Below are 13327 nucleotides of genomic sequence, written 5' to 3'. Positions count from 1 at the left end.
CCAAAGCACATTAGAACAGCTATAGGATAGAAGAAATAAGGCTGAACATTTTGTTACAGAGTCTCTTTAAATACCCATGAGAGGTGCTCGGAGTCCCTTTAAGAGTTTCTGCTGTACGTTTGTGATGTCTCAACCCACACATCAACTATGTATTGTACATGTATTTGGTAGATGTCCTGATTGTACAGTGTTTTGATCTATCTATTCCCTCTTCTATTTGTTTTATACTATGTGCAGCAGTACGGAAGATGTTGGCACTATGTAGATAAAAAATACAACACTTATTATACTGTACTGTAGCTACTAGTTGCTATATCTCGGTGTGGCCAGTGAGGCATTTCTTTACCCCAAACCTTAGGTCAGTATATATCCCCCTCAGTTCTGTATTGTGTTAGTCAGGGTACACTGTGTACAGCGACTAGAAGCAGCTGTGTGTGCTAAATGCTCATCGGATAAAACATTTATAAAGGGTCTCGGCTGGCACTCTGCGGGACACAGTCTTATAAGAGCAGAGATGTGCCCAGGGTGCTTTTCATCACAGGATTTGGCAGGCTGCAGGGATCTATTTACAGAGCAGTTTTACCAACATTACAGATTACAGGATGAATGGGACTATTCAGAAACATTGTTATATATCAAAATATAGCTGAAGAGTGGGCTTACTAAATGATGATATCGGGGGCTGCTGGGATACGAGTCTCTCAAACATTCTATTGCTTTTAAAGAAGAACTATAAAAAATAACAATGAATAAAATTGCTTTTTTTTTCTTTAGCAATATTCCTTTATAAATTATTTAGGCTGTGTTTCCCTATTGTTAAAACATTTCTCTCCCTGATTTACATTCTGATATTTATCACAGGTGGTGACATCTTTACTGCTGTTAGGCGCAGCTCTGTGGAATGCTCATTTACTGAGATTTCAGAAGCCAGTGCAAGATAAACCTGGTCTCCCAGAATGCTCTGGGAGGAAAACTCCGCATAGATAAACCGCTTAGGCCAAGTATCACTGACAGGGCAGGTTTACATACCAATATATAGGCATTGGAAGTGTCTCTGATGCTGAAACCAGGAAAATTAACATAAAAGTGGGTATGCAACCTAATAATATGCAAGTGTCTCTGCGTCCCATGTCCCTGGATTTCTTTTTTTTTTTTGCAGTGCGCATGTGCAGGGAGGGATGCAGAGACACTGAGGAGAGCTGGGGGAATGACGTGGTGGGCCAGGAGGAGCAGGTGTGTGCACGGCGGGCGCGCCAGCGCATGTGAGCGCAGCTGATAAGCGGTGACAGACCTAGTCCATTTGTAAACATGCTAAGGTCACTAGTTCTTAATAATTTACTAAATTCTGCTGTATGTCACTACAGTGCCTTCTTCGTTATTTGGCAGATTATTTTCTGACCATTGAGGTTTTTAGAGAGCGTTGGTTTGTGTGTTGTGTACAGGGGTCCCCAGGGTCAACCTGTGACATCGCCAAAGGGCCACACCTATTTCGAGTTGATATCAACTGGGCCCTCCCATATGCATGAGTTGAGTCTGTACTTCCATCTGAATCAGTTGCTGTATTCAGAGCTTTGTACAATGTTTCCACAGGAAATCAGAATGTTATGAATCTGAGAAGGTGCTTAGGAGATATTTGTATAAGATGATGGTTGCTTAAAGAGAACCCAAGGTGGGCAGATGGGACACAGAGGCATGGTCTCTGCCTCATGACATGCCTCTGTGTCCCCACACCGCTTCTCTCTGCCCCCCCACCGCCGCGGGCTATAACCCCTCTCGAGATTAGCGACAATATTTGTTGCTATCTCGGAGGTAAACGCAGGGAGAGGGATTCTCTGTTCAAAACGCCCGCTAATGATGTTCCTGCAGGGTTTCCAGGACGGCCATTGGTTTGCTCTCTCTCCCTGGCCGCACCCCCTGCCATTTCCCCGCCTTCCCCGCCTCCCTGCACGCTGCGAGAGTAACACAGTCTCTCCTTGCAGCGTCGTGACCTATAGGTCATGAAACTGTGCCACTGCGGCTTACAGGAGTGTAATGTGCAAAGTTCTGCCCAGATCTCCTATAAATTTAATAGGAATGCTTGGGTGAAGTAAGTGTTGCTTTGCCTAGCAGCAACAATAGTCAAGTAAGACCTTTAATTAAAGCATAATGCAAATAAATATGAATATATCTGAACATTGATATACCATAGTATAATTTAAATGTGACTTCTTTTCTAAAGAAGATTTCTGCTGTTTGTATTTTTACACAATAAAACTGTGTGGTAAAGGCATGTTTAAATAGCTATTTACTGGTGAAAAATGCATAAATAATGGCTGTGTCACAGCAACAGTCTGAGGTTTCGGACTCTATTCTCAAGCTGTATGGCTTTCCAACTTCATGGAAACCACTACACATCAACATTATATACACTTAGAACATCATCCAATCATAGTTCAGAAGTACTTGACCAATTGGGACTCAGTACAATGGTATGGACCCGAAGAGGAACTTGTAAAAGCTCAAACTCCACCTTCTCAAGGGTGCAATCCTGTTCTCTAAAACTATCCACCCAGCAGAAAATAAATAGAGCCACTTTGAATAGGCGGCAGAGGAGGAGGAGGTCCTATTCATTTGATTACAACATATTTTTTTTCTTCTCTCCTCATAGCTGTTATAGTTGAGGATAGAAAGATCTGTGTGTTAAAAGGGAAAATTATTTTGATAAATACAGCAGATCAGAAGTTGTTTCCAAGTAAAGTGACATATGCCTACACTGCTACATTTTATTTGGTAATTTAGGCGCCATCTTTCCTCTGAATTGAAGGGGTTAAAGAGACACTGAAGCGAAAAAAAAATGATATTATGATTTGTATGTGTAGCACAGCTAAGAAATAAAACATTAAGATCAGATACATCAGTGTAATTGTTTCCAGTACAGGAAGAGTTGAGAAACTCCAGTTGTTATCTCTATGCAAACAAGCCATTAAGCTCTCCGACCAAGTTAGTCGTGGAGAGGGCTGTTATCTGACTTTTATTACCTCAACTGTAATTGAACTGTTTACTTTTCCTCTGCTAGAGGAGAGGTAATTACTTCACAGACTGCTCTGAAAGACTCATTTTGAATGCTGAGTGTTGTGTAATCTGCACATATTATAGAATAATGCAATGTTAGAAAAAACACTATATACCTGAAAATAAAAGTATGAGAATATTTTCTTTGCTGCTAATCTTCTAGTAATTATTCATAGAACACAACCAATTCACTATATCATATTTTTTTTTTTTTCGCTTCAGTGTCTCTTTAAGCCCAATGCTGTCCACTTTTTGCTAGTTCTAGGTAAACGATATTGTATACGGTTTATAGTTTTGTTAATTGATGTGTTTTTGTCTTTTATCTCTACTTACTGGCATAACAAGACTGTAATAATAAAGACTACCATGAACTTTGAACGTAAACTTTTTTTATTTTTGTGGACTTGCGATTTAAAATATATGTAGGAGGCTTTGGGGAAAACCATGTGCACAGACTTACATAGGTCTTATTGTGATGAACTCACATTAAGTTTTGTTCTTCAGCTGAGCTACACAAAATCCAGCCATATAAGCAGATGTAGGCTGGTGACCTTCTCAGATAAGGGTTGTCTTATTCCTAGCCAGGCTGTGGTTGGCGAGGCTGAACTTCAGCTGCATTTAATTAAGTAGCTGTCTAAATTAAAGAAGGAATTGTATTGTATTTATCATATTTGTGGTTTTATTTTATTTTTTGTGTTTAGTTTTAAAATGTGTTTTTAAAAAACATTTAATAAAAAGCAAGGGACATTTGGTGATCCACCTAGTAATGTTTAGTGAGCAGCAGAGTGTGCCAATATACTGTGCAGGTGTCAAACTCAAGTTCACGAGGATCATATGCATGCCAGTGTTAAAAGACCACTTTTGTGAAAAATTGTAAAGTTGAAAATACATGAAAACACATAAATAAAAAGTACATTTCTCCCAGAGTAAAAGGTGCTATAAACTACTTTTTTTTCCTATGCTGCTGTCACTTACAGTAGGTGGTAGAAATGTGACAGAACTGACAGGCTTTGGACTAGCCCATTTACTCATGGGGAATTCTCAGGATTTTCTTTATTTTTCAAAAGCACTTGGTGAATGGCAGTTGCTCAGTCCATCTGTCAGCATAGTGTACAAACTGGTGGGGGAGGTGGTGGTAGCTGCATCTTTAGATAGATCCTTTCCACTGAGTGCTTTTGTAAAGCATAAAATAAATACTGAGACTCATCCATGAGGAGATGGAATAGTCCAAAACCTGTTGGTTCCATTAGATTGCTACTAACTACTGTAAGTTTTACTATGGAAGAAATATACTTCTTGTTTGTATGTGTTTACACATATTTTGAATTTTACAATTTTTTTTTGCAATAGTGGTCCTTTAAGGATGGGCAGAAACATTGAGAAATGTGCTCTACTTAATCAACCATACATTTCCTGATTCAATCCCTTCAATTTGAGCTTTTCCAAAAAATATGTGAGGACCTCTGCCCTTGTGGGAAAAAGCTCAACATCCATGCTATTGTTTCAGTAAAGAAGACGAACATTTTTACAAAGTCCACAGAATTGTGACTAATAACTAGGCCCATCAGTTCTCTGTGGATAGATCTCATCCTTTGTACACTGCAGCAAAACAAGGTCAAAGTATTTACAAAGCTTCCAGGTAAAACCAGTATTGTCAGGAACCGGCCCGCGGCACGCCTGCGTATACGGTTCCCAACTGCTGGTTTGACCAGATTAAGTGGGGAACAGCCTTATTTAAGCTACAAACAAGGCTGGGACCCCTCAAACACTTCCCACTGCCACCACTAGCGTTGCTAGACACGTCCCCTCAGCTGTCGAGGGCTCAACGCACAAACTGTGTTTTCGTATTTGGGTCAGCTTTGCGCTTAGGCCGAATAGCACACAAAGCAGTTGGGACTTCCCTGGGGTTTGAGGCCTCACTGGATTTTGGGGCCTCCCTCTTCCTCTCTGGGCAAGTCATGCTGATATGACCCACCCGGTCACATACAAAGCATTTCCGAGTGTCCGTGGTTGGTTGCCTGAATCCAGGAGACAGCGGTGCTTGCCTCCTCTGGGTGCTGGGTGACACAGGTTTAGCAATCTGTTCTCCCCTCCAGCTGGGCGTAGTAGTCCTCTGGGACTCGGGTGCTCTATGGGCGGTGTAGGAATCGGCCATTTTCGCAGCCTCATCCACTGTCTTGGGTTCTCGATCCAGCACAAACAGCCGGACCTCAACAGGACAGGTGTGTAGGAACTGGTCTTTTATCATCAGCTCCTGCAGGGCGTCCAAGGTTTTGACTGACAGTCCTTTTAACCACTGCTGGAAGGCAGTGCACAGGTTGCACGCATGATCCAGGTAACTGTAATTTGGACCTCGCTGCACTGTCCTGAAACGTTTGCGATGCACCTCTGGCATGAGGTGGTATCGCGCAATGATGGCCTTCTTAATTGCCTCAAAGTCTGTTTCTTCCTCCTGGGGGAGACTCACAAACGCCTCCAGGGCCTTGCCTCTCAGCCCTGGTGTGAGGTATCTTGCCCACTGCTCAAGGGGCACCCCATACTGCCGACAAGTCCTTTCAAACCCCTGTAGGAAAGTGTCTATGTCAGAGTCCTTGTCCATAGCGGGGAACTTATCCAGGGGGATTCTGTGGACTCGCTCACCTTCGCGTTCTGCGGGTCCAGCAGACCGGTTCTGCTGCTGAAGTTTAGCCAGCTCCAGCTGGTGTCGCTGTGCCGCTTGTTCCTTCTCTGCCTGTCGGTGCAGTAGGATCAGCTTTAGGCGCAGTTCAGGATCAGCCGAGTTCAGTAGCTGTAGATCAGCTTCCAGAGATGTCATCTCTGTGTTTGGTGGATCATCCAGGACATCGTCTCCACTCGCATTCTGCAGCGGGAGCGATTCCTCCTCTGGCGTGTCGTGAGCTGCATCCGCTGACGTTGAAGCCCGGGCTTGCTCTGCCTCATCATGCTCCTCGAGCGCACGAACTAACTGCTCCTTAGTCTGGCCGCTCACCGTCTCGATGCCTTTGTGCTCACACAGGTTGAGTAGTATCTCCTTGCATAGCTGGATGCTTTCTGAGCCATCGTGTTGCAAAAAAAAAAAGGGGAGGGGAAGCAAAATACCAAGTGTGTAGCTTTGAACAAAAAAAAAAAAAACATATAGATTCTGCACTGAGTAGACTTCTGTAGGCTGGTTGCTTCTAGCAAGCTTCCAGCCTTTAGTACTCAGAATAGCGAGCTAAACTGCGTACTAATGTACTAAACGTTCCAACCACTGCCAGCCAATTATGTCAGGAACCGGCCCGCGGCACGCCTGCGTATACGGTTCCCGACTGCGGCTTTGACCAGATTAAGCGGGGAACAGCCTTATTTAAGCTACAAACAAGGCTGGGACCTCTCAAACACTTCCCACTGCCACCACTAGCGTTGCTAGACATGTCCCCTCAGCTGTCGAGGGCTCAACGCGCAAACTGCGTTTTCGTATTTGGGTCAGCTTTGCGCTTAGGCCGAATACGAGAACGCCACGCACCCACACACACAGTACAGTTGTACAGTAACACAGCACAATCAGACACTGACTTGTAATGCAAGTTACACTGTCGTGCAGCAAAACCACTAACAGTCATTCCGAACGATACTGTTAGCTACTCGCACTGGCGTTTCGTACGTTGGGTCAGCTGCACGCTTTAGGCCAACGTATGACAAACGCCCCCCACACACAATGCAATTACAATTTCATATGGTAGTGTTGCTCAAGCATACAATTAGGCACGGACTTATACACAGCTACACTGCAGTCTCTTCTAGGCTATGAGGGTTAGTTTAGTATAGCAGAAGTCAAGCTTATTAAATAATAATTTAATATTCCAGGAAAAAGTGGAACAATGCAGAACAGAATATATACAAAGATATATAGGGGGGGGGGGGGGGACTAGATTTAATTACATCCTCAGTCATAACTGGATTTCCAGAGATCCAACATCCACTATAGTACACACACCCAACAAAAGACTTCCTTAGTCCAATTTCCCCAGGTTACAATGTCTATACATCTAAAGATTGCCTGTTAACAGACACAGACAATCACATCCTAGATTGTCTGCTATTGTTCTCCCTCAGGTGACTGCTAGTGGCCTAATGAGCCCCTTCCTTGCCTATTGAAGGTGACTGGTCTATTCATTAAGACACTGGCAGTTCCTTTGATCTCTGCCCTGAATGACTGTTTTAATCTACATACAGACATATCCAGGTGACACCTTTCAAAAGCCAGACTGGCTGGCCTACCTACACCTCTGACAAAATATATAGCTGAAGGCGATAGAAAATGAAAGAAATATGTTCCTGTTATCCTTACATCATCAGCACCCCAATATATCACCACAAGTATGTCAAGCTGTAAACAAATATCACACTTTCATTTTTGATATTTAGCACATTCTTGATTAAATATTTTAGTCCGAAGACTAGTCATCAAAGTAAAAATGAGGAAAAAAACGAACACTGTAAAGAAAAAAACCAATGAAACCCTATTTCTAAATGTAGAGGTATGGTGGTGTTTTTACAATTACCTTTGACAATTTTCCTTTTCCAAAAAGGATATTAACTGAAAGTATCCCCAGTTTTCATAACTTTTTGTAATCTGAATATTTTTGCCATATTTAGATAGCCTTATTTTATTGGGAGTTCAATATTGCCAGTTTAAAGTGCAAAATCCCCATAATGACGGTAATCGTGACCTCCACTTTTCTAGGCTTGGCTCCAGTGACACCAAAAAAACCTCCAAAACACAGTCTGACTGTTTATAAGCATACATGCAAAAACAGCGCCAGGAAATTTGGGCGCAGTGAAGCCGAACAAATTACCCTGCTCCTGCAAAAGTCCTGGCGGCGTTAATTACTATTCCCTCTCCAGGCCACTATGGACTCAGGGGGAAGGACATAATTTGGCTGCCAGCTGCCAAATTACCTTGTTTCCCTGAAAGTGCTCTATATTAATTTTTGCTCTAAGGCCTCTTTCACAGTGGGATGTTAGTCGCACGTTATAAAAAATTACAACGCAGACTAACGCACAGCAATACAAAGTCTGTGCGACATTCACAGTGCACACGTTGCGTTGTGTGTAACGTGTAGCAATATTTAGAAAGTGCTGCATGCTGTGCATTTAGCAATGAATTTGCTGCGTTGTGGGTTGCACATGCTCAGTAATGTTGTTCTGTTTTTTTTTTTTAAATGTAACGCATGCGCCGTTTTCGTTCCATCAGTATGCAACGAAAACAGCACACCAAGAGACACAACGCAGTGCAAAATAATGTCCAATTTCATAACCTACATGCGTTGCATTAGGGGCACGTTGTGTGACTTTAACGTCGCATCGAACGCAACGTCCCATTGTGAAAGAAGCGTAAAAGATGCGCTAGGGCTTATTTTCAGAGAATATCTTCTATTTCTATCAGAAAGTGTCTTTCAGCAGAACATTTCCTGTTCCTCTGTACTCTGCTGTCTCTGGATTGCTTCTGTACTGATCAGGCATCGTTACTGTCATCCCTGCTCACAGCTAATAACCTTGCTGTGTGCTAGAATGACAGGTCTGGTGCCCTATCAGCACTGCACTGCTATGTACCCGCTTGCTGTCCACCCCTTTATCCTCTTAAACTCCAGCTAGGGCTTATTTCCTATTTCCGGGGTAGCGCTTATATTTAAAGCATGCTCACAATTCCAGCTAGGGCTTATTTTCAGGGAAAGAGGGTACCCTGTTTTTATAGTAATTTGGGCACGGTCTATTGACTGCACCCACATTACTGTCTGAACACCGATATAGCCGTAATTCACATTACGGCCTATAGTGCGCCCAAATTTTTCCTCTATACTTTATGAACTTATTGTTTAGCCTTGCTTAAAGTGAACCTTAAAGAGAACCCGAGGTGGGTTTGAAGAATATTATCTGCATACAGAGGCTGGATCTGCCTATACAGCCCAGCCTCTGTTGCTATCCCAAACCCCCCTAAGGTCCCCCTGCAGTCTGCAATCCCTCTTAAATCACAGCCATGCTGCTGACAAACAGCTTGTCAGAGCTGGCTGTGTTTATCTCTATAGTGTCAGTCTGCTGCTCTCCCCGCCTCCTGCAGAACTCCAGTCCCCGCCTGCATCCCTTCCCTCCCTGCTGATTGGAGGGAAGGGATGGGGGCAGGGACCGGAGCTATGCAGGAGGTGGGGGAGCAGCTGAGACTGACACTACAGATGTAAACACAGCCTCACATCACGGCTGGGATTTATGAGGGATTGCAGAGTGCAGGGGGACCTTAGTGGGGTTTGGGATAGCAACAGAGGCTGGGCTGTATAGGCAGATCCAGCCTCTGTATGCAGATAACATTCTTTAAACACACCTCGGGTTCTCTTTAAGCCAGAAAAAAAAAGTTTTACTCACCTGGGGCTTTTACCAGCCCCCTGCAGCAGTCCTGTGCCCTCACAGCCACTCACTAATCCTCTGGTCACCTGCTGCCAGCTAGTTTCGCTTTTGCCGACAGGCCCGTCAGGACTGGCCACGCGTATCTTTTTCTGCATTTCCGACTGTAATTAGTGCTATTGCGGACCCTAACGCGTACAAAAATATGCATTGCCGCATACCTACGCATAGGTAATGCAGCATTGCGTATTTTTGTACGCGTTGCGGTCCGCAATAGCGCTAATTACAGTCGGGAATGCGGAAAAAGCTACGCGTGGCCAGTCCTGACGGGCCTGTCGGCAAAAACGAAACTAGTTGGCAGCGGGGGACCAGAGGATTAGTGAGTGGCTGTGAGGGCACCGGACAGCTGCAGGGGGCTGGTAGAAGCCCCAGGTGAGTAAAACTCGTTTTTTTTTTCTGGCTTAAGGTTCACTTTTACCGGCTGCAATATACCGAATACATTTGCATGTGAAGTTTTGCATTTTAGAAAAGCATAAAAATGATGTAGTCCAGCCTCATATATGGTAACCTTGAAGATAAACTCCAGGAACAGCAGTGTCCCATTTTCCTTTGTTAGCTGATCTGCACATTATCCTTAACAATAGGAATTTCACAGAAGGTGTGTGTAATGTCGCTGCTTATGTTTCACTCCAGTTCATATTTCTTTTTGTTTTGGAATGCCTCCAGTTGGATTTGCTTTCTTAGTTAAATAATACATGATTGTTTTGTTGTGGTTTGCTGTTTGGGTTTTCAGTCCACATCTTAGTGGTATTGAGTTGTTTGGTTAGGGAGAAGTATCACTGTCACAGGAGTACAGTCAGATTTCTGCTAGATGCATTAAGGAGCTTTCTTGTTTACTCTTTATCTAATTAAGGCTACCCACAGAAGAAGTCCATGCCCGCTAGGCTCGTGCCCATCGCTCCACAGTGGTGTAATTTCTGCAAGATTTTTTTGTTTAAAGAGTAACTGTTAGGCTGCAGAAGCTAATTTAAACCTCTATTCTCCTGTGTTAAACAGTTTAGAAGGAAGACCAAAAGCCATTAGTGAAGATAAAAATCTCAGTTACCTTTGATGTGTGCTTATCTTAAAGTCTGTTATAGACCCATAAGGACGCAAGCCGCATACTATACTGCAAAGCATTCTGGGGCCCTCCCCTCGGCTGCTAATGAGACGTTACAGAAGCTTCTAATCAGTCCAGCGTGTAGCACTGATAAATCTCGGGGCAGAGTACTCTGCAGGAGTCAGCTATTGTTCCTAGCCACATGGCTCATTAATATTCACTGCACACTGTGTTGTTCAAGTAGGAGCTTATCTGTGATCAGGAAGCAGGCAGGACATGACGACACATTTGACAGATAAACATGGAACCTGCCATGAGCTGTCAGGAGCATCTATCTCTGCATATACTATATACAAATTCTGTGAAATCCAAACGTGGACAGTGAAATGCATATGTAATGTAAGTACAGCCAATCTTTAGCTACTGATATATGTGTTTATTTTCTCTGAGACCTTATACCTAACAGCTCCTCTTTAAAGAATAACTGACCAGAGGCAAAGCTACCCAAGTTAATCACAGAGGTATCTTCATGCTGGATCCACATACCTCTGTGTGTTGTCTCTTCCTTTCCTCCCCCCCCCCCCCTCCTGGCCCCCGCAATCACTCCTTGAAAATGTTGTATTTTTGCTAAATTCAAACTTTCAGAAAACAAGAGGCAGGCTTGCTGAGATTTTCCTTCCCTCCACCTGCCATGCCTTCCTCTTCTACACCCTATTCACTTCCCTTAAAGGAGTCACCACTCTTTTTTTCTACCCCATGGAATACTTACCCGAGGCTTCCTCTAGCCCCTTGCAGACGACATGTCCCACGCAGCATCTCCGCTCGCAGCCACCAGCCCGGGAGCCCCACCAGTGCAGAGACCAGCATCCTCTACTGCGCCGCTGTCAATCAAATCCAGAACTACTGCGCCTGTGCAGTACACTTTGGACAACAAGGAATTGATTGACGGTGGTGCTTCATGCAGGCGCATTAAGGGCGACCTCGAAGTTGGCCTCAGCACCGGCGGGGACCCTGGGCCGGCGGCTGCGAGCAGAGATGCTGTGTAGGACATGTCGGCTGCAAGGGGCTGGAGGAAGGACCGGGTAAGTATTTCATTGCAGCAGGCCTGCTTCGTCTTGTCTGTAAATTTGAATTTAGCCAAAAGCCTAATTTTTAATGGCGTTATTACGAGGACTGAGAGGAATGAGGAGAGGAATGGACAATGCACAGAGGTATGTGGATCCAGCATGTACAAACCTCTGTGCTCACTTTTGCCTTGGCTCAGGTGTGCTATAACAGCAACTTGTCTGTTAGGAAAAAAAACAAAACTTACAATCCATGTGGTATGCAAGTGGCATGATTTGTTCAAAACCGACATTTTCACATTACAGCACGTTGTCGTAGTGAATAGCACTCTCACCTTGCAGCGCTGGGTCCCCAGCTTGAACCCCAACCAGAGCCCTATCTGCAAAGAGTTTGTATGTTATTGAATTGAATGGTCAATCATTCAGCCAGATCACAAGATGTATGCCCATCTTTAATCTTCAGGCTTGCAAGTGACAGCTTCTCTCTTGTGGGACTCTCTCTGATAAGGAAATACAGCCATAAAACTATTCCTTGCGGAAACAAATTCTAAAAGAGCAGGGGATACATAAAAAAAAAAGCTTAATAGATTGCCATTGAGTAGCGACAAGAAAACCTTAAATCTACTTACTAAATGTTTACATATAAAAAAAAAGTAGGATATCAAAAAAGTAATTTTTTTAGAACTGGGAGGATAAATACAATTGTTTATCTCATCAGCATGGGCGTCCGCATGTCTTGCAAAATGGGGCATGCGCACTCCCCTGCCCAGCTGCTGTCCCCCCTAGCCACCCGGACCTGGAAGTGCCACCCTGGGGTGGCAACGGAGAGAGAAAAGGGAGTGTGTGGCAGCGGTGGAGAAGGGAGGAAGTCCCCTCCCCCTTCCCTCACTTTTGGGGCTCCCTCTCTCTCTCGCTCCCCCCTTTAGAATGAAGTGATGCGTCATCAGTTTATTTTCACCTCAGGTTCACTTTACAGAAATGAAATAAAAGTACGGATACTGTAATCTGTCCCAGGATTCCTTTTTTTTATGTTTCCTTCAGAAGGTTTAGGTAATTTTTAAATGCAGCCAAGTATATCTAATAAGAAGTATTGAATTTTGCGATCTATTTCAAGAGAGAACATTAGTGAGCGCCCTTTTTTCCTGATTTCAAAAACCGCGTAGATGCCCTTTAATGGGCTGAATTAGCCTCCGAGTCTGTTAAATGTCTCCGCATGCTTACTTCTAGTGACAGTTCGCTGCTTTGGCGTAACTCTCCATGTTTTCAGCTTCACTGGCATTTTAATTGGGTAAGCTTATAAAATGCAACAAGATGCGACTTTAAATAAGATGAAAGCATTTAGAAATCATGGTTTGTAAACCATTTCGGCATTCTGTCGACCTATGTGAAGCTTATGGTGGACAAAGCTAACCATGTCTTTGTAATACCCCCGCTAATCCACATGTTTAATCTGCAGTGGCTCTTTTAGCTTAACGAAGAGGCAAAACTGATTAAAATGTACTATTCTGATATCTGTAAATGCATGTTGTGCAGTATGGTAATCTCACATTTTCACCGTAATGGGCAGATTTTCCAGCAGTATGTTGTGATTTGCTTGGCAGATGTTGATTATGGGTCCTCTGCAACATCAGCACATCTAAACTTTATTACTAATCGCTTTCATTTCATGGCTCTGTGCTGTATATACTGTATTTGTTTTATATGATCTTCAGGCAGTGCCAGATATCTAGTATAT

General features: G+C 43.6%; 1 protein-coding gene across 1 annotated transcript in view; it reads left to right on the top strand.

Moving 5' to 3' along the window:
* Positions 1-13327, top strand: part of LOC137545771 (electroneutral sodium bicarbonate exchanger 1) — a 252382-nt gene that overhangs the window by 67842 nt on the left and 171213 nt on the right. The gene's annotated exons all lie outside the window — the stretch shown is intronic.

The sequence above is a fragment of the Hyperolius riggenbachi genome, chromosome 2, assembly GCF_040937935.1.
Source record: "Hyperolius riggenbachi isolate aHypRig1 chromosome 2, aHypRig1.pri, whole genome shotgun sequence".
In the NCBI taxonomy this organism is placed as follows: Eukaryota; Metazoa; Chordata; class Amphibia; order Anura; family Hyperoliidae; genus Hyperolius; species Hyperolius riggenbachi.
Note: the sequence above shows the minus strand (reverse complement) of the source record. Positions and strands in the feature narration are given on the sequence as shown.